The sequence below is a fragment of the Pongo abelii genome, chromosome 10 (assembly GCF_028885655.2).
Source record: "Pongo abelii isolate AG06213 chromosome 10, NHGRI_mPonAbe1-v2.0_pri, whole genome shotgun sequence".
Classification (NCBI taxonomy): Eukaryota; Metazoa; Chordata; class Mammalia; order Primates; family Hominidae; genus Pongo; species Pongo abelii.
In genome coordinates, this window is record NC_071995.2 from 112,583,050 (window position 1) to 112,604,846 (window position 21,797).

Consider the following 21,797-nt stretch of genomic DNA (forward strand, 5'->3'; position numbering starts at 1 on the left):
ACGTCAAGCCAGGCTGGAAGACCTCACTCCTACCTACCCCATCCACCAGATTCCCACCCCAACCAGATTGGAGAAATGTTGTTTAGTCACCAAGTAGGGGGACAAAAAAGAGAATGGAAATTTCTATGTTTCTATGTCGGCTCTGACACATTCTCTCCCTCAATCCCATCCATGCCATCTGCTGTGGTCTAATGTTTGTGTCCCCCCAAAATTCCTTGCCTTTAATGTGATGGTATTAGGAGGTGGGGCCTTTGGGGGGTGGTTACGTCATGAGGGTGGAGCCCTCATGAATGGCATTAGTGCCCTTATGAAAGAGACCCTTGAAAAATCCCTTACCCCTACCACCATGTGAGGACACAGCTAGAAGGTGCCATCTATGAACCAGGAAACAAGTCCTCACCAGACACCTAATCTGCTGCCATCTTGATCTTGGACTTTCCAGCCTCCAGAACTAAGAGCAATAAATTTCTCTTGTTTATAAGCCAACCAGCCTATGGTATTTTTGCTACAGCAGCCCACATGGACTAAGACACCATCCCTCGTCATGGGAGAGAGGAGGAAAGAAGGAGGTCTCTGTGTTTCAGTAGGAACCAGTTCTAAAGGCAGCCACAGCCTTCTGGTTCCCCAAAACAAAAGTGGATCGGGGTTGTCTGTCCCTTGCCCTCCCTTGACAAATGCTTCTCCCTCTATCTTTCTAGGTGACCAGCTCCTATTCTCTTTGCCTCAGTTTCTGCTCTATATCTGGGCTGAAACACAGGTTGCAAACTTGTTATCAGATTTCATGTATCCCTTTTAATGCTTTTAATCTGAATGTGCCATCATTTTTAAAAATAAGAAAATTTCACCTTTAAGCAAAATCTGGTTTAAGCAAAATCAGCACAGTTGGCCTTTCTGAGCCCCTCTTCCTGCATGGTAAAGACTGAATGGTGGCCACCCCCATACAGGGGCTGGGGCTCACATGGTGCCCATCCCTCAACGCTTTTCACATGTCTTCCCACTTGCCCAGCCCCTGCAGGCACTGGAAGCTGCAAGCCATGGTGTACATTGTGAGTTAGATAGCGTGATGCCTACTCTGCAGATGAGGAAACCGAGGCACAGAGTGTTTAAGCAACTCCCCTGAGGCCAAATGCACAGGCGATTGCAGGGCCCAGATTCAGGACTCCTTCTCCCTTTTCTCCACAGGCACTGCCACCTCTGAGTGGTCAGCACTGCCCCTCAGAGAGAGGCCTACCTGGTTCATTTCCCAGAGAAGCACCTGAATGACGCTCCTCCCAGTTTGTCTCTTCAAGGGGCTGGGCTATTACAGGGCCAACCTCACCATCTTCACCTGCAAGGCATTTCTCCTAGAAGCTGGGAGAAGCCTGTTTCAGAGAAGATTCAAGAGACAGAGCAGATCCTGCTTAATGAGCAGTGGGCAGCAATGGAAGAATGAATGTCCAAGGAGGTGGGGGAGGGGATGCTGTAAGGAGAACTGGTGAGGGCACCCAGTGACTTCACGGAGCTGGCCACCCTCTCTCCTGTTGGTGCCTCAATCCACGGGGAATCCAGGTAAGAACTACCTGCGCCATGAGGGCCCTCTCGGCTCTCAGCTCCCATCAGGCTCCTCCTGTGCCCAGTACCCCCAGAGAGCAAGGGGTCCGGGGGTTCCTGCCATTCATTCACTCTTTTGCTCATTGATTTATCAGCACAAAGCGTATTTACTGAGCAACTACTATGTGCCAACACCAGGCACTGCCTTAGCACTGGGAACACAGCAGAGAATAGGTAGAAAAAGAATTCCTGCCCTGGTGGAGGTGACAGTCTGTTGGAGGCGGCAGCTGGTAAATAAATACATCGACACACAAAATCATATATAGGAGGACATGCTATGCAGGAAGAGCAAAACAGAATAAAAGGCCAGACAAGAATGATAAGGGTCACTATTTTAGATGCAAAAAAAGGAGAGGAGGGGAGGGGAGGGGAGGGGGAGGGAAAAACCCCACCTCCCTGCAAAGGGACATTTGTAGAGACAGGGGTCTTGCTATGTTGCCCAGGATGGTCTTGAATTCCTGGCCTCAAGGTAACCTTTCCATCTCAGCCTCCCAAAGTGCTGGGATTAAAGGTGTGAGCCACCATGCCTGGCTGGGGCAAAGTGACATTTGAGAAGCCACTAGCATGAACTAAAGGAGTGAGTCATAGAGGTGGAATGTTCCAGGCCAGGGACAGCAGGTTGGAGTCCCTGAGTGGGCGGGTACCTGGGGCGCCCAGGCCGGGGTGGTAGGGGTCAGGGGAGATCAGAGAGGTCGCAGGCAGGATCTGGTAGGTGCTTGGTTTTAGCCTGAGTGAGATGGGAGCTGTGGAAGGAGCAATAGGATCTGACTTAGGTTGTCAGAGGCTCACCCTGGCCACCAAGTGGGAAATGGATGTGGAGGGCAGTAAAGCCAGATGGAAGCAGGGAGAACAGGGAGGAGGCTCTGGTGTCATCCAGGTTAGAAGCAGTGGGGGCTTGGACCCACGTAGGTGTAGAGGCGATGGGACATAAAGGTCAGACTCACGGGGAAAGTGACAGGTTTGGGCACCTCCACCCCAGCCAGCTGTCCTTCCTCCCTTTCCTGCATAGGTGGAAAAGGAGCAATAAGTGATAGGCCCATTTCCAGATTCCTGGATGGGTGAGAGAAGGGCTCCCAGCTCCTCAAAAAAGATGCCCTGCTGGGAATCCACTCAGCCTCCCAGGAGATGGGGCCTGGGAAGCCACGCTGGGGTTAGCAGCAGAACTGGTGAGTTCAGTGCTTGGGCAATGGTATCAAGTGAGACCCACGTTTCCCCTCTAGTCAGCCTCTCTAATGCTGGTCAGCCATCTCAAAATGCATGTCTTTTGCAAGAAGGGTCTATTGTGGCTCATGACATAAGGGCTAAGTCCCCACTCTGCCACTCACTAGCTGTTCGACCTTAGGCAAGTGGCTGCATCTCTGTGAGCTTTAGTGTTTCCATCTATAAGTTGGGGACCTTTAAATAGTGCTTATCATCTCAAAGGGTTATTATGAGGATGGAATGAGATAGCGTAATGAAAGCGCTTAGCACAGTGCCTGGCACTGGCCCTGTCAGAAATGGCCATGATATCTAGGAGCTCTTCCTATCAGGAGGTAGAATCTGTTTCCCCAGTCCTTGAACCTGACCTGGCTCTGTGTCTTGCTTTGTCTCCTAGAATGCAGGGGAAGTAATGGTGTGCCCATTTCAAGCCTCAGCCTTAAGTGGCCTTGTAGCTTCTGCTCTTGGAACCTGATGCCTACAAGCAAGGAAGCCTGCGCCAGCCTGTTGGATGATGAGAGACCCCTATCCCTGCGGACAGCCAGCCAGCCGCCAGACATGGGAGTGAGGCCTAGATCATTCAGCCAACGTTCAACCTACCAGCTGCCTGCAGACACATGAGCAAGACTGGCCAAGACCAGCAGAGCCAGCCCACACCAAAAGTGTCACCCAGCCAACTCACAGAGTCACAGACAAAATCAATTGTTGTTCTGAGTCCTAAATTTGGGGGTGGGTTGCTGTGTCATAAACACCAACTGACCCAAAGCCAACTCAGCTTATGTGCCTTCCTGTTGTCTAGGCTTAGCACAGGTGCCACACTAAATAATGCCCTACCCCAAATGTCCACATCCTAATCTACAGAACCTTTGACTATGTGACCTTCCATGGCAAAAGGGATTTTGTGGGTGCGATTCAGTTAAAGATCTTGAGCTGGGGAAATGATCCTGGATTATCTGGGTGAGTCCAATGTTGCCACAGGGATCTTTATAAGAGGGAGGCAGAGTCAGAGAAGGAGATGTGATAATGGACACAGAGAGAGAGAGACTGGAAGATGCTACACAGCTGACCTTGAAGAAGGAAGAAGGAGCTACAGGCCAAGGAATGTAGGTGGCCTCTACAAGCTGGAAAAGGCAAAGAAACAGGCTCCTAGAGCCTCCAGGAGGAATGTAGCCCTACCAATGCCTTGATTTTGGGACTTTTTTTATTTTTTTTTTAGAGATAGGGTCTTAAAAAAAAAACTCTATCAAAACTCACAACAATGATTGATTTTGTTTGTGACTCTGTGAGTTGGCTGGGTGAATCTTTTGATGTGGATCTGACCCTTGGCTATATTGCCGAAGCTAGCCTCAAACTCCTGGATTCAAGCGATCCTCCTGCCTCAGCCTCCCAAGTAACTGGGACCACAGGCATGCACCACTATGCCCAGTCTCAGGACTTCTGACCTTCAAAACTGTAAGAGAATAAATGTTTGTTATTGTAAGCTACCAGGTTCATGGTAATTTGTGACAGCAGTAACGGGAGACGAACACGGAATACTAGGTCTCTGTGCCCGCTGCACTTCCAGCCTTCTGATTAAAAGCAAGCTGGGAACCCATTTTCCTTGAGACAGATGACCCTGACTATTGACAGGTATAAGGAATCAGAGTAAAAACAGCAATCCTAATAACAGTTACTATTAATTCTTGAACCCTTATCACATGCCAAGCACATTAGGCTGATGGCTTTGTATATGTTATTTCATTTAATCTTCACCTAAGTCATATGAGGAAGTACTATTACCAGCCCCATTTTACAGATGGGAAAACTGAGGCTCAGAGAGTTTCTAAAACATACCCAAGGCCACACCACTAGAAAGTGGCAGGAGAGAGTCACATCTGGGTCTGTGTGATCCCTGACGATCAGACACTCAAACCTTCCGTGGGCTCAGCTCATGCAGGAGGAACCCTCTTCTCCCTCCCATCTCTGTTTTGCCTCTTCCCCAGGTGGGGGAGGGGGGCTTCCCATACATTTCCCTTGCTCTCAGCCCCTTTTTCTTTCTCCCCAAGCCTCAACAAAAGGCTCTTTCACTCTTCACATGCCATTTTATCTGGCACAGACAGCCTGGCGTTTTTGAGAGGAACTTTATTTTCTTTTGGCTTTCTCTCTGCTTTGTAGCAAAGAAAATAGAAATTGCAAAATTATAGAGAAGTTCTCAGACTGTAGATTTCTGATCCCAAGAATTCCCTGCAGCCAGGACCGGTTGGCACTGATGACTGGCACAATGCCTGGCTTCCCCTCCTCCCAGCTCCAGGCCTCCACCTGCTGGGCGGCATCTTGTCTCCCATCCTTGCGAGAGATTTACCTAAAATTAACAGTACACGATGATCTCACTTGTAAAGGACGTCTGTGACTTGTACTTGACTCCTTGTTATGTGAGAAGCACTCCAGTTTTTTTAGGGGAACCGCAACTTGCTCCCTCTCAGGCCAGGTGGCCTTGATGTAGCTGACTCCACCCCCAACTTGTGGGAGAGGCAGGTGACCCAAGGCCAATGACAGTGCCACATCCCCTCTCCCATAGTGACTGGTCCAGGCACGGGCATGTGCCCCAAGATGAGCCAATCAGAACTAAGGAGCAAGGATGCCTGTGCCTTTCCTGGCACTATCGGGTAAAAGTCACTCTCATTTTTGCTGTGGTCAGTGGCTGAGCAGCTGGCGACCATTGTTGCCAATGTATGGGGAGAGGGTGCCTGAGGCTGAAGCCAACACAGAGGAAAGTACAAGTGAGGTTTCAAAAAAGACAAACTCTTGAGGCCATTGTTTGAGGACCTGGATCCAGCTGTGCCTGAAGTCCTAGATATAACCATTAACTTTTCAGTCAATGAGAACATAAATTGCTTTTTGCTTAAGCCACTTTGTGCCAGGTGTCTATCACATCCAGCTTGACCAATGTAATAGCCAACGTTTATGAAGACCCATTTATTTTATTTTATGTTTTTGAGACAGAGTTTTACTCCATCACCCAGACTGGAGTACAGTGGTGTGGTCTCGGCTCACTGCAACTTCCGCCTCCCAGGTTCAAGTGATTCTCCTGCCTCAGTCTCCTTAGCTGAGATTACAGGCGCCCACCATCATGCCCAGCTTTTTTGTCAAGATGGGGTTTCACCATATTGGCCAGGCTGGTCTTGAACTCCTAACCTCAAGTGATCCGCCCACCTTGGCTTCCCAAAGTGTTGGGATTACAGGCATGAGCCACCGCCCCTGGCCAGAACTGTTTTAGTTTGGGTTCTCCTGAAAGCAGAACTTAAGACAAGGACTTGGGCGCAGGTAACTTATTTGACCAGTGATCTCTGGAAGCAGGAGTGAGGGATGAGGGAGAGTAAGTCAGAGAAGGAGGAACGTCAATGTAAAAGTGCCATTACAGATAACAAAGACTCAATCTCTGAAACCTGTTGAGGGGTGTAGAGAATGCTTTCCAGAATTGTCTACTGAAGACCAGAAGACTGCAACAGCATCCACTGTCCTTCACTGTCACGAGGGGCTGAACTCAGGGGCGATGTGGTAGGCAGAATGATGACCTCTAAAGCTACCCATTTCCTAATCTCCAGAGCCTGTGAAATGTTCGGTTACATGCCAAAGGGTATTAAGAGTGCAGATGAAATGAAGTTTGCTAACCAGCTGACCTTAAAACAGGAAGACCATTTTGGGCTATCTAGTGGGCCCCGTGTAACCACGAGAGCTCTGATAAGTGGAAGGGAGGGGATGAGAGAGGGACAAGCAGAGACGGCAATGGGAGAAAGACTCAGCCCAAACATTGCTTGCTTTGAAGATGAAGGAAGGGACCATGAGCCAAGGATTAAGGGCAGCTTCTAGAAACTGGAAAAGGCAAGGAAACAAGTCTCCCCTAAGCCTCTAAGGGTGCAGTTCTTGATTTTTAGCACAGCGAGTCCCATGTCAGGCTTTTGACCTCCAGAAATGTAAGACAGTGACGGTGGAGGATGAATCCACCATCCTCCTCAATAGCAAAGCTTCAAAATCCTAAAATTGAGAAAGGAAAATACTCTTGGGAACACAGCTCTGCCTAAGAGAAATGTTACTAAAGGGATTCCAAATTCTTCCCTATCTCCACCCTATATCCACATCACCCCAAGATTTGCCTCTTCCATTAGGTCTTCTTATTACTTATATGACTACCACATGCTAGTAGATTACTAGTGTCTACAACCATGAAAATTGCTTCTACTTATTGAGCACCTATTCCATGCCAGACACTGTTATAGACCTGTGGCCTAAATTTTAGAACATTCTCAGAATGAAGGTATTAGCCCTACTTTGAAGGTGAGGAAATTGAAGTTCAGAGACATTAAGTGCCTCTTACTAGCCTAGGGTCACATCATTGCCACCCCTAGTAAGGGAAGTGCTCCCTTAAATGAACAAAACATAAAAGCAAGCTGCTTGCATTTAATAATACAGCATGAGGGGCCGGGCGCAGTAGCTCACGTCTGTAATCCCGGCACTTTGGGAGGCGGAGGCGAGAGGATCCCTTGAGCTCAGGAGTTTGAGACCAGCCTGGGCAACATGATGAGACCCCACCTTTACAAAAAATAAAATAAAAAATTAGCTAGGCATGGTGGTGTACGTCTGTAGTCCCAGCTACTCAGGAGGTTGAGGTAGGAGGATTGCTTGAGCCTGGGAGGTCGAGGCTGCAATGGGCCATAATCACGCCACTGCACTGCAGCCCGGGCAACAAAGCGAAACCTCTCTTAATAATAATAATAACAATAATAATAAATAAAGTATGAGGTCGGGGCTCAGATAGCTTTAAAATACTCAGAGCAAAAATGGGAGAATTATGTGAAAAGGGGACTCATTCCGTCATTTACTCATCCAGAGTTTCCTAAGCAGCTACTATATACTGGGTGCTGGGGCTACCGCACTGACTGTGCCAGATGTGGTTTCTATCCTCATGGAGTTCACAGTCTCCTCAGGGAGGAGAGACCACACACACAGGCCAGTACACAAACAACAAACTTCCAGATTGTGACAAGTGTCCTGGTGGGCATGAGGAAGGCGCCAAGATAGAGAACTTCAAGATGGCCTCTTTGAAAGCAGCTCTTTCCCTCCTTACAAATTCCCTCCCATCTGCTTTCTGGGCGTCTCCCAAGCAGGTCACTTTTATCCTCAGTGCCCAGTGGTACAAGTCCATTTTCTCAAAAAGCTACCCATTTCCCATCATGGTTCTCATTTCAGTCTCCCTAATCATTTTGGCTCACCTTCCTGTATTAATTAATTAATTAAACATTTATTGAGCTCTGACAGTATGAGGATGGCCGTATAGTTCACTCTGACTCTGTGATTAGCCCCATGAACTCTATTATCCTGGGTGCCCAAAACCATGGTGACTGAGGTATGAGGTCTACAATCCATATGTTAATAGACTGCTAGAGCCATAAGGATCCTGGAGTTTACTGCAGAGTTTGAAAGTTCACCAGCACTTTGGAAGGCTGAGGCAAGAGGATCGCTTAAGCCCAGGAGTTGGAGACTGGCTTGGGCAACATGCTGAAAGCCCATCTCTACAAAAAATACAAAAATTAGTCGGGTGTGATGGTACATTCCTATACTTCCAGCTACTCAGGAGGCTGAGGTGGGAGGATTACTTAAGCCCAGGAGGGAGGTCGAGGCTGCAGTGAGCTGTGATCACACCACCATACTCCAGCCTGTGTGACAAAGTGAGACTCTGTCTCCAAAAAACAAACAAACAAAAACCCACAAATTCCTACAGAGGGCAGGCAGTCACCGTGAAGGTGTGAAAAGTAGCTGGGTGTAAGACAATAGGGAATGGTGGAAACTGTGGTAAACTGGAGACCTCATACTCTGCTTAAACATGGGGACTACTCCTCCTTTCCAGCACATGGCTGCCATGCGGAAATACAGGCCCAGCATGCATAGATTTTCCTATTTTTTTAAGAACCCAGAAATTAAACATTTTTTGCAAACTCTCCCAACTTTTAAATGCTGGCAATTAATGCAACTAAAAATAAAAACTGAATGGGGAACAGGGGGCTCATTGCCCATAGGCTGATCTGACTCTCCATCTATAACACTTTTTGTGTTACAGATGGGGAAACTGAGGCTCAGAACAGCGAGGTGGTTTGTCTAAGATTTTACAGGGCAGCTCAGTAAAATTGGCCCATTTTCCTTAGGACCAGAAGCCCATGGCGCCTCTTTTCCAGGGTCACTAACCCCTCCCCAGGAACTCCAGGGCAAAGGAATCTCCCCGTGGATGGGGACCAACGTGGGAGGTGGAGGCAGAGCTTTTTCTAAGTTCAGGACTCAGCATGGGCACCCACATTCCTGATGCATTTTTCAGAGGCTGGAAAATGATTGCGGGTGGGTGGACACAAGAGTCCTTGTTTTCACTCCAGGTCTCCGCCTTTGTGTCTCTCAGTCTCTCTCTGTCTCTGTACCATCTATCCGTGTCTCTCTTCTTTCCGTCCCTCTCATCGTTTCTGCCCATCTGTGTCTGTCTCTCTTCCTCTCCTTTCCCTCTCCTTCTCTCTCTTCCTGCTTCTCTCTCCCGCTTGTGTCTCTCTGCTCTGTCCGTCCCTCTCTGTCTCTCCGCATCTCTCCCTTCAGCTCTGCTGCTCTCCCCTACTCCCTTCCCACACCCCCGTCCCCCCTAGGTCTCTCCTCTCCTGCCCTCTGAGTCCCTCCGGCCACCACGGAAAGGTTACTGTAAACGGGAATGAAGCTGAGGGCAAAAGTAATCAACCCCCTGGCTGACCTCCGATCCCGCTCTCCACGCCCAGGCTGGCTCCAGCGGTGCCCCCTCCGCCGCCACAACCCCGGCCCCCCTCCCTCCCCACCCCCAGGTCCCCTTGCTGACAAAAGGCCTATCTTCTCTCTGCCTAAATGATTTAAATTCTAATCAAACATCATTTATAGTACATCTCGGAGCCGTCTCCTGGGAGCTGCTCCCACATGAGACGTTGCCATGGCAACCGGGGGGTCTTGTTTCAGAAATGTCAGATTGTATTATTGTCTTCACACTTCTCTGATAACCTGGTGTCTCTCCCTCTCTCTCTCCCGCTCCCTCACTCACACCACCATCCCCAGGATTTTATTCATCCTCTTTCTCTCCCCCTCTCACTGCCTTTCTAACCTCCATTCAACCCCCTAGACTCTTCCCAGGACCCCCCAGCCTTCCTCCAGCCCCAGGACAAAATGGCCTGATCGATTTCATCCTCTAGCCTCTCACCAGGCCCAAGGCCCCCTCCCGTGCCTCTGGCCCTGGGGCCTCCTCCCTTTGGGAAAGGTGTCTTCCCCGCCACCACCCCTCATCTTCAGCAGACACGCTCCCCCCTCTAGGGGTTTGCTGGAGTGCTCTGCTGTCATTTTATTTTGCTAGATATGAAAATGAGACATAGATTTTTTCCAGCGATGCGTATGTGAAGTTCTAATCTGGCTTTTCAGATTTTTTTTTCTTTTTGGGGAGGAGATAGTGGTGGGAGAAATCAGGCACCGGGCTCTTAACAGGATCCAAACGGAGAAGCAGAGCATGGGGCAAAAGATGTGATGAGGTGCATGCCCTTGTGCATGTGTGCATGTGTGTGTGCGCGCATGTCCGTGTGTGTGCACGTGTGTGTGTGCATGTCCGTGTGTGTGCACGTGTGTGTGTGCATGTCCGTGTGTGTGCACGTGTGTGCGTGCATGTCCGTGTGTGTGCATATGTGTGTATGCGCATGTCCGTGTGTGCATGTGTGTGCGCATGTCCGTGTGTGTGCACGTGTGTGTGCGCATGTCCGTGTGTGTGCACGTGTGTGTGCATGTCCGTGTGTGCACGTGTGTGCGCATGTCCGTGTGTGTGCATATGTGTGTGCACATGTCCGTGTGTGCACGTGTGTGCACGTCCGTGTGTGTGTGCACGTGTGTGTGCGCACATGTCCGTGTGCACGTGTGTGTGCGCATGTCCGTGTGTGTGCACATGTGTGTGCACATGTCCGTGTGTGCACGTGTGTGCACGTCCGTGTGTGTGTGCACGTGTGTGCGCGCATGTCCGTGTGCACGTGTGTGTGCACATGTCAGTGTGTGCACATGTCCGTGTGTGTGCACGTGTGTGCATGTCCGTGTGTGTGCATGTGTGTGCATGTCCGTGTGTGTGCACGTGTGTGCATGTCCGTGTGTGTGCATGTCCGTGTGTGTGCATGTGCCTGAGTATATGCACACAAGCGCATGCCTGTGTGTATATGTGCGCATGTGAATGTGCGCTCATGCCATGTATGATGTGTGTCCATGCGTGTGTATGCATGTATGTGTGCACAGGCCAGTGCCCATGCATGCATTCATATGCATGCACGAGTGTGCCCATGTCCCATGTGCATTGTGTACATGCATGTGTGTGTGTTCGTGTGTGTCCATACCCATGTGTGCATGTGTGTGTACATGCATGTGTTTTTTGTGTGCATGTGCCTATGACCACGTGTGTGCATGCATGTGTGTGACATAGGAGATGTCTTTCCCAGCCTGGCTGCTGGCACCTGACAGCTCTCAGGAGCTGTGCACTTGCCCTGGTTGTCGCACAGTCCTTCCTGTGCGTAAATGGGCACATTTCAATGATATTTTCACATTTAGGTTAAATTCTTCACCCTGTCTGCTGCGGAGATGCATTGGCCCTGCAATAGCCCAGAGAGATTTTTCTAAACCCAATGACCCCCTCATTCCACAGATGGGTAAGCTGAGGCCCCAGGAGGGGCAGTGGCATGTTCCAGGTCCATGGTCACAGGAGGGCCAGAGGTGGCACTGGAGCAGAAGTTTCCCTCTGCCAGGCCACTCAGGAGACTGGCCAGGTCTCAGGGCTGGAACTGATGGAGCCCCACTGCCCCTCAGAGATGGCACCTTGGAGGCACAGGCTGGCAGCACTTGTGCAGCCCCTGCAGGCTCTTATAGGGCTGGCAATGATGCTCACTGCATGCCACACACTGCTAAGCCATTACAAGAATTATGTCATTGAATCCTCAGAACAACTAGGAGGAGGGTCTATCATTATTCCCATTTTGCAGCTGGAGAAACTGAGGCTCTGAGTGGTGATGTGAGGCAGCCTAAGTTTGCAGAACCAGTAAATGGCAAAGGTGGGACTGTCTGTGGTTCTACAGCGCACCTTTTCCATTCACCACACTGCTTCCTGCAGTGAGGGACAGAGAAAGCCCTGCCCCCTTGAGCACTCAGAAGACTGGGAAGTGCATTCGGCTTTGTCCCTGACACCCTGAGAGTCACATCAGCAAGTTCAGGGATCAATTACAGTGGTCAGGCGCAGCAGTGTGGGGTGGAAGGCCTGGGATGGAGCAACCACAAAACGTGATTCAAAATGTCCCCAAAAATCTTATTCCCCTATTTCACAGATGAGGAAACTGAGGCTCAGGGAGGGTCAGGAACTTGTAAAGGGCAAGGATGGTGCCCAGCTGGGTCTGAGCAACTCTGGTGATTTCTGTGTGATGAGGAGCAGACAGCCTGGGTCTGCCCCTCTCTGGTTGAGTGACCCTAGGATCACTCCCTACTTGTCCGGAACCTCAGTTTTCCCATCTGTAAAATGGGGAACAAAAGCGTACGACCTATGTAGGATGGAAGTGAGGATGATGTGAGTTAACACTAGCCAGCACTGGTGCCTGGAGCAGGGAAGCCCTGGATAAAGCTCTGCGTGTGATGCATGTTTTGCAGCCGTGAGCACCTCTGCTTGGATCTAGCCCTCTTCTGAGGCTGTTTTCTTTCTTCCCCCGTCCCCGCAGCTGAGTGGGGTCAAATCCTTAACACATGCCAGATTCACCCCTTTCCCTGTTTTTTTTTTTTGCCTATCTCTCCAGTGAATGGGGCCTGGAAGAGCAGTACGTGGGCTCTTATGGGCCTTCCACCCCTCTAACCCCATGCCTGGTACCTCTGCAGCCCCACCCCAGCACACATAGTAAGAGAGAGAGGCTGCCAGGGCCCAGAGTGTGCTTCCTGTGCAGCCACGCACAGGAAATTCTTATTAATTTTTTAACATTTTCATTTCCCATTGGATTTTAAGAAGTATGGACCTGGTCTCGACCTAGACACAGCCAGACACGGAGAAACATGACCCGCCGTCTCTCACTGACTCTCTGGTTTCTCACTGTCTCTGTCTCCCTGGGAGTGTCTCTAGATCTCTCTGTGTCTCTCACTGTCTCTGTGTCTCTCTCTGGTGTCTTCCTGTCTCTGTCTCGCTGGGTCTCTCACTGTCTTTCTGGGTCTCTCAGTCTCTGTTTCTCTGTATCTCTCACTTTCTGTGTCTTTGTGTCTCTCACTGTCTCTGTGTCTCTCTCTGGGTGTCTCTCTATCTCTGTCTCGCTGGGTCTCTCAGTGTCTCTCTGGATCTCTCAGTCTCTGTCTCTGTGTCTCTCACTGTCGATGTCTCTGTGTCTCTCACTGTCTCTGTGTCTCTCTCTGGGTGACTCCCTGTCTCTGTCTCTCTGTGTCTCTCACTGTCTTTCTGTATCTCTTGGTGTCTCTCACTGCCTCTCACTGTCTCTGGGTCTCTCACTATCTCTCTGTATCTACCTCTGGGCCTCTCTCAGGGTCTCATTGTCTCTCTGGATCTCTCACTGTCTCTCTGTATCTCTCTCTCTCTGGGTCTCACTGTCTCTGTCTCTCTCTGGGTCTCTCACTGTCTCTGGGTCTCTCGCTATCTCTCTCTGTGCTTCTCTGTCTCTCTCTCTGGGTCTCACTGTCTCTCTGTCTCTCACTCCGGGCGTACGACTCAGCCCCAGGGACGGCATGTGGAAGCGAGAGAGACAAGGCGTCCCCAAGTCGCCGAGTCCCAGCCGGAGAGCGAGGAGGCGCCCTCGAGCCCCGCCGCCCCCACCCGGCCCCCGCGGCCGCCCCCCGCATGTTTGTCCAGGGCAGGCCGCATTGATCCGCCGCGGCCGCGCCACCGTCTGATAAATCCTGGCCGCGGTAATGAACCTCCCCGCACACCGCTCACAAAGCACACACTAGCCCTGGCCCCAGCGGTTAATATTTAACTGAATAAGGGCCATAAATATGGAAAATGGGACTTTTAATTAAATAAGCAGCTTTTAAAAGGGCCCTTGGGCGGGAGAGGCTTTTGTTTAAATATGATTGATTTGACATGTCCTTTAGCTCTCACACTCTCCCGAGCTCCCTTCCGACGTTAACTCTTGGCCCCTGGCCCCGGTAGCAAGTTGGCGAGGCCAGACCCTGTTCTGCTGGAGGGAAGGGGCTCCCTGCTGGAGGAAGCGGGGTACGGTGGGAAGGAGGTGCCCTGGGGACTGGGATTGAAAATCCGGCTGCCCGGGCCTCTCGCATTTGGCTTCACCCCCATTACAAGCTGCCTCCATTTCGCAGAATGTGTATTTCACCCTAAAAGAAGGGGCTAGTGGGCTAAGATGCCTCCAGATCCGGGGGCATAGGTTCCCTTTTAGAAGCCACGCCACCAGCTGCCTGTCCTTTGGCGGCTCAGCTGGTGGTCCGTCCTTCTGTGCCTCAGTTTCCCCATCTGTAATATGAGGATAACAATAGCACCTACTCCACAGTGCTGTGTTCGGATTAAGCACATCCCAGACCATGGGAGTGCCCACAGTGTTTGCCAGGATTCCAGCTGAGGGCTCTGTGACTGCTGCGAGGCGCGAGGCCACAGAAGCAGCTCGATGGGCACATTCTCGTATTTAGCGCCGACCCCTCATTTGCATTTTGCACTGAGCCCCGCAAAAGAAGTAGCTGGTTCTACTCATACTCACCCAGAGGCTCACACTCTTGGCGGCTTATGACTCATCTGACGAGCTTGGAATGCTCCAATTTCAGGCCGGGAAGAATTCAGCAGTCAGGGAGGTCTGTCTTCTGCCTCCAAGCTAATGGCCTTTACCTTTCAAAACTTTTCCAAAAAAAAAAAAAAAAGAAAGAAACCATATCCCATTATAAATTTAATATTTATGAAGCACCTTCCATACACCAGATTTTGCACATGCCTGACCTCAGAGCCCTGTCGTCTGCCCTACTTCTTGGGTGAGGAGGGATCTGATGCCCACAGACGCCAAGTAACCAGTCCAGAGTTGCCCAGCTAAGAAGCAGCCGGGATTTGAACCCAGGCTGCTTTGCCTCCAGTGCTTTAAGCCCCCTGTGGGCCTATCCTGGTGCAGGCCCATGCCCTGGGACTCATGTCTGATCTGGTCCTGGCTTCTCTGAGCTGACGTAGAAGTCACCTCCCTGGATAATTCTGACATTCTCCATTATCTAAGGAGGGGGATGATGGTGGTCACACAGCCTCCTAATTTATCAAGACTCTGCCCCTTATGCCCAACCACCATTTCTTCCTCTCCCCAAGTCAGATAACTTAGTTTTTTCTTATTCCCACTCACAGGCTGCCTCTTCCAGGAAGTCTTCCCGGATGCACTCCGCTTGTTATGGTGGATCCCTTTTCTAACTCTTCCAGTATTGGTGAGTGTAGTGAGCATAGTGAGTATTTGACTACATTCTACTGTATTGTCATTTCCTGCAATCATTCATTCACATAGTCAATTATCATTTATTAATGACCTATTATTTTATTTCTCCAGCTTTAAGATGAACTTGTTTTTCTTTTTAACATTTTGAAACTGGGATCTAGTACATATATAATGCCCATTTTTATTTGATCCGGCACTTCAGAAGGCTGAGGCAGGCAAATCACTTGAGGTCAGGAGTTCGAGATCAGCCTGGCCAACATGGCAAAACCCTGTCTCTACTAATAATATAAAAATTAGCTGGGCATGGTGGTGCGTGCCTATAGTCCCAGCTACCCAAGAGGCCAAGGCACAAGAATCACTTCAACTTGGGAGGTGGAAGTTGCAGTGAGCTGAGATCACACCACTGCACTCCAGCCTGGGTGGCAGAGCGAGACTCCATCTTAAAAAAGAAAAAGAAAGAGAAATGCTCTAATTAAATGGATGCTGCCTCTTATAACGGATGGCATTTTCAGACTGTGGAAATAAAACCTTGTGCCTAGTCCTGTGCCAGGTGTTGGAAGGATTGGGGGAAATCAGACAGACTTTTACTTTGCTTTCTGCTCCCTGAAAACTTACTGTCTAGTGCAGAGTATATTAAGAAAGCACCCTTCAGCTGGGCATAGTGGCTCACGCCTGTAATCCCAGCACTTTGGGAGGCTGAGGCGGGCGGATCATCTGAGGTCGGGAGTTCAAGACCAGCCTGGCCAACATGGTGAAACCCTGTCTTTACTAAAAATACAAAAAATTAGCTGGGCGTGGTGGCGGGTGCCTGTAATCTCAACTACTTGGGAGGCTGAGGCAGGAGAATCGCTTGAACCTGGGAGGCGGAGGTTGCAGTGAGCCGAGATGGTGCCATTGCACTCCAACCTGGACAACAAGAGCGAAACTCCGTCTGAAAAAAAAAAAAAGGAAAAGAAAAAAAGAAGGCACCTTTCTTTCTAATTCCCAAAACTCTCAATTCTCACTTGTTCACTCTTTTACACTTTTACTTAACCCTCTGAATTCTCATGGCCAAAAAGGTGTTCCTCTCTTCCTAGGAATGGGGTGATTTTAGTGAAGGTAAGAGGTTATGGACATTAAGTGTTTATATTCTGCCAGGCCCTGTCCTAAGATTTATCATGTATTATCTCATTTAATCCTCACCACAACCTAATAAGGTCAGTGCTACTGTAATCACTACCAGTTTGCAGATGATGAAAGGAGGCTCAGAGACATTAAGTAACTGGCCCAAGGCCACACAGCCAGTGAGTGACAGAGCCAGAGTCAAATTCAGGCAGGTCTGGCTCCAAAGGCCTCACCCCAACCTCAGTTCTTTCGACCCTTCCTTCATCCTCCCCCACCGCACCTGTGAGCTCCAGGCCCATCACAAAAAGGAGGCTCAGAAGCTCATCGTCCATCAACAGTGCAGCAGGGAGACAGCCCCGAGGAGAAAATGGAAGCAGACCGTCTCCCAGAGGGGCTGTAATCAAAGGTGTCATGTAGAGAAAGCTGGAAAGAGCCAGAGAGCTCCATCAGGAGGCTGGCCTGGAGCTCTGTGTCTAGTGACTAGTCTGTAGGAGACCTCTCCTTTGGCGGGATGTCCAGTGCCAAGTCCCCAGGGCCAGCTGCAAGGACAGTTTATGGTTCATGCACTCCTCTATAGGGGCTGCCAGCGGGCTGGGGATGGTCAGCAAAACTCCCTATGTCTGTGCCAGCACGTCTGTTGCCATGGTAACTCCTCTCAGGTATCACCCGGTTTTGGGTCTGTTTCCCGGGCTCAGTGTTGGGGTAGGTAGGGCTGAGGCTGGTTTTGGGATCGAGGCACAGGGCTGGTGCTGGTGTTGGGGAAGAGGCACAAGGGCCATTTCTCATGCAGACCACCCACGGCGGTGGCAGGGGGTCGGGGAGCACTGAGCGAGGCATCTGTATTCCTTCCTTGTAATCCCAGAGCAACAGAGGACAAAACCCTTTGTTGAGTACATTTGAGAAGAGACCTCCTCCCTAGAGAATCTCCTCCCTACACCCCTCAGGCTAATGGTTGGGGCCCTGTACATTCCACCTTCCCGGTGACTCTCCTGCTGGCTCCATTTCTTGCCAGCACTCGGGTGCACTCACTACCATCTCCTCGTGGGCTGTTGTCCTCCTGACGGGGCTCCCTGTCTGGCAATCTGTCCCCATGGAACCATCCTCTACAGGTGAGCTTGATTTATCTATTTATATAGAAACAAAGTCTCACTCTGTCGCCCAGGCTGGAGTGCGGTGGTGCCATCATAGCTCACTGCAAACTTGAATTCCTGGACTCAGTGATCCTTCCACCTCAGCCTCCCGAGTAGCTAGGACTACAGGTTTGTGCCACCACACTTGGCTAATTATTTTATTTTTGTAGAAATTGGGGTCTTGCCTCTGTCTCAAAAAGGAAAAAAAAAAAAGAAAAGAAATTGGGGTCCTGACCTCAAGCCATCCTCCCACCTTTCACTTTTGAGTAGCTGGAACTATAGTTGTGCACTGCCACGCCAAGCTTATTAATTTTTTTTTTTTTGAGAGACAGGATTTTGCTGCATCGCACTGGCTAATCTTGAACTGGCCTCAAGCGAACCTCCCACCAAGGCCTCCCAAAGTGCTGGGATTAAAGGCATGAGCCACTGCACCTGGTCGCAGATGTGTTTTCTTGAGCCAAAGGCCTCCGCTTGCCCTGTCCCTCCCTACTCCTTCCCCAAGCACTGGTCCATCCAGGCCTCCCTCCACTCACTCCAGGCCACATCCATGCCGTGGGCAACGTGACGCCCATCAGGCCCAGGAAACACCAGAAATCAGTGAAGCAGGGAGCAAAGGTCGGGGTGAGGCCAACTCTTTTTGGTGTCAAAGGAGATTACGAGTCCGGCTCTCAAAGTTGAGGGCTGGGGCCAAAATCAGCCTGTGATCCCAAGTGGGATGAGTTCAGAGGTCACCAGCTGGTTCCTTTGTGTGTCAATATTAACATGAGAGTCACCTAATTGGGGTGGGTCAGCCAGTGGCCAGAGCCAGGACACACATCAGGAGAAAAGAAAGGGCCCGATCATGCCCCAGGCAGTGTTGGGTGCTTGGCATAAGGCAGCTCATTCATTATATTAATATTACTACCTACTAATACTAACATAGGAGTAGTAGAAGAATAGCAGTAGCCACACACATTGAGTATCTATTAAGTTCAGGCTTGGTGGCTGGCACTTAATTCATTAAATGGCCTCATCGTTCCAACCTCTCTAAGAATTAGATTCTGTTGCTCCCTCATCCTACAGTCAAGGAAACTGAGGCTCTAAATGGTAAACCAGTGAGCCGTGTTCACACAACGTGAATGGAGGAGCAGAGACTTGGACCCAGCCGTCTGTCTCCTTGCAACAGAGGGATGACATCTCCATTTTACTGACGAGGAAAGCAAGTCTTTGAGATGGATCAAGGCTGTCCAAAGCCACACAGCTAGTCAGTGACAGGGCTGAGTTACAAACCCAGGTAGGTCTTCTCCAGAGCCCACAATATCCTTATTTTATTTTATTCTTTTCCTGTCTCAGGAAAAGAATAAAAGGCTGGAGTGCCTTTCGTATCTCAAATGCTCAGTAGCCTCATGAATAAAATGGGGATATTAATATACCCTCAGTGCAGATGCAACATGAAAATATGTGTTAAACCTTTGCACATGCTGTTCCTTCTGCACAGAATGCTTTTCCTTGTTAAAATTAGCATCTTCTTTGTTAACCTAGCATCTAACCTGCACTCTAGGCTGGAGTACAGTGGCATGATCATGGCTTACTGCAGTCTTGAACTCCTGGGCTCAAGTGATCCTTCCACCTCAGCCTCCTGAGTAGCTGTGATGACAGATGTGTGCTAATTAACCAGTCCTGGCTAATTTTTAATGTTTTTTTTTATAGAGACAGGAGTCTCACTATGTTGGCCAGGTTGGTCTCAAACTCCCAGCCTCAAACAATCCTCCTGTCTAGGCCTCATGAGTCACTGGGATTACAAGTATGACCCACCACACCCAGCCTTCATCTCATTCCTTTTAAGCGCATCCCTTCTATGGGTTCTTTGAAGGCCACTTGTCCTTCTGTGTGCCACTGTTCCTGCCTTCCTGGACCTAAGGGAACAGTGACTGTCCATTGGCTGATGGATGAAGACCTGCCATCTGCATGGCTCAGGCTAGTCATATACAGACCAGTGCTCATCTCCATTGGTTTTGGGTCGAATGAACCCACGTGGACACTTGCTGGAATCATAGCATCCTAGTAATTTCAAATGCTCACTTCTGTGTATGCTGAGTCCAAAGAAACACTACTTACCTAAAACTTTTTTTGTTTTCAATTTTTAATTTTTATCTTTGGAGACAAGGTCTTGCTCTGTCACCCAGGCTGGAGTGCAGTGACAGGATCCTAGCTCACTGCAGCCTCTAACTCCTGAGCTCTAGTCATCTTCTTACCTCAGCTTCTCAAGTAGCTAGGACTACAGGGATGCACCACCACACCCAGCTAATTTTTAAAATTTTTTTGTAGAGATGGGGGCCTCGCTATGTTGCCTAGGTTGGTCTCACCCTCCTGGGCTCAAGCAATCCTGCCATGGCCTCCCAAATCACTGGGATTATAGGCCTGAGCACCCAACCTCCTAAAACTTCTGATTAGAGTCTAGTGCAATAGCAGTTAATGCACTGACCATTTCTCAAAGGCCTGCTCTGTGCAGGGTACTGGAGACATAGTGGTGAGCGGAAACTGACACTTCCCTGTCCCCCTGGAACTTACATTCTAGTAGGGGAGGTGGACATTAATCACATAGTCATGCCTAGAATGACACATTGATTCTTTAATGAAAGCTCCAGAGGATGGGACAATTTCACAGAGCAACGGGTCTTGGCCAATGAGGTTAGGGAGATAGCTCTGACAAAATGACTCTTGAGCTGAGACTCTGAAGATGAATAGATGCTAAGTCAGCAAAGAAGAGAAGGAAGAGCATTCTGTGCAGAAGGAACAGCATATGAAAAGGTTTAACAAACATTTTCCCGTTTCATCTGCACTGTGAGGGGAGATATTAATATCCTCAATTTACAGATGAGGCTGCTGAGACTTTGAGAGATGAAAGGCCTTGCCCAAGGGCTTCAGGTCTGGAGGGAGCAGCAGGAATTTGATCCAAATCTGCCTGCCTCGGCCTCAGCAGTCCGATGCCACATTTTGACTCTCTTCCACACTGGTGCTTAGAAATAGCATCACATGGCCGGGTGCAGTGGCTCACACCTGTAATCCCAGCACTTTGAGAGGCAGAGGCAGGTGGATCACTTGAACTCAGGAGTTCGAGACCAGCCTGGCCAACATGGTGAAACCTCGTCTCTACAAAAATACAAAAATTAGCTGGGCATGGTAGCGCATGCCTGAAATCTCAGCTACTTGGGAGGCTGAGGCATGAGAATCGCTTGAACCCGGGAGGCAGAGGTTACAGTGAGCCCAGATTGTGCCACTGCACTCCAGCCTGGGCGACGAAGTTAGACCATGCCACACACACACACACAAAAAATATATATATATATCTCATATATACATACATATATATATATACACGTGTATATATATGTGGCATCACATGATGATGGGAAGAAAGCTGCTTTTGGGAAAAAAATTATGCAAATGGGCCAGACATTTGTGTCAGACAGAGCTTTTTAAGCTCTGTCTTTTTAACTCAACTCACACTGACTTAAGCAAGAAAAAGGAAATTTATTGTCCCATGTAACAAGAATCCAGGAATGGAAGACTTTAGGCTCAGCCGGACCCAGAGGCTGAAACAAGATCATCAGGGCTTTGTGTGTGTGTCTCTCTTCCCCTGATCCTGCTTCCTGGGTGTTAGCTTCCTTCTCAAGTCCCACGAGATGGCCCCCGGAAGTCTCTTGCTTACCCCTTCCTCGCTGTTAGCAGTTGCTGAATTTCGAGAGACTCCTCTTTTTCAGCCGCTCCAGGGAAATGCCCCTGGGTTGGCTCCGATTGGACCAACTTGGTCATGTGCCCATCCCAAAGCCAATCAGTGTAGTTAGAGAGCTGAAATGTTCTAATTGACCAAACCTTGGTCACCTGCCTATCCTGGAACCAATCAATGAGGCCAGGGGCTGGACTCCTTTGGCGGGTGCTGGGTCATGTGATCACCCTTGTATCTGAAGCTGGTTCAGCCTCACCCAAGCTCTATGGACTGAGCATGTAGGAAAATAGGAACAAGGAATAGGGAATGCTGGAAAGGAAAAAAAAAAAAAAGGCTGGACCCCCAAAAAACTCAAAATAGAAAAGTCAGCCAAGCGTGGTGGCTCACGCCTGCAATCCCAGCACTTTGGGAGGCTGAGGCAGGTGGATCACTTGAGGTCAGGAGTTCGAGACCAGCCTGGCCAACATGGTGGAACCCCCTCTCTACTAAAAATACGAAAATTAGCTGGGCGTGGTAGCACATACCTGTAATCCCAGCTACTCAGGAGGCTGAGGCATGAGAATCGCTTGAACCCGGGAGGCAGAGGTTGCAGTGAGCCAAGATCATGCCACTGCACTC

The 21,797-nt window shown here is 49.7% G+C and overlaps 1 long non-coding RNA gene across 1 annotated transcript in view; it reads right to left on the reverse strand.

The window, feature by feature from the left end:
- LOC100939164 (uncharacterized) overlaps positions 1-21,229 on the reverse strand; it is a 28,859-nt gene extending 7,630 nt beyond the window's left edge. The window contains exons 1-2 of the long non-coding RNA XR_152169.4: positions 21,162-21,229; positions 14,532-14,665 (exon numbers count right to left, since the gene is read on the reverse strand). This is a non-coding gene — a long non-coding RNA (uncharacterized LOC100939164). The remainder of the gene's footprint in view (positions 1-14,531; positions 14,666-21,161) is intronic.
- Positions 21,230-21,797: the final 568 nt, after the last annotated feature.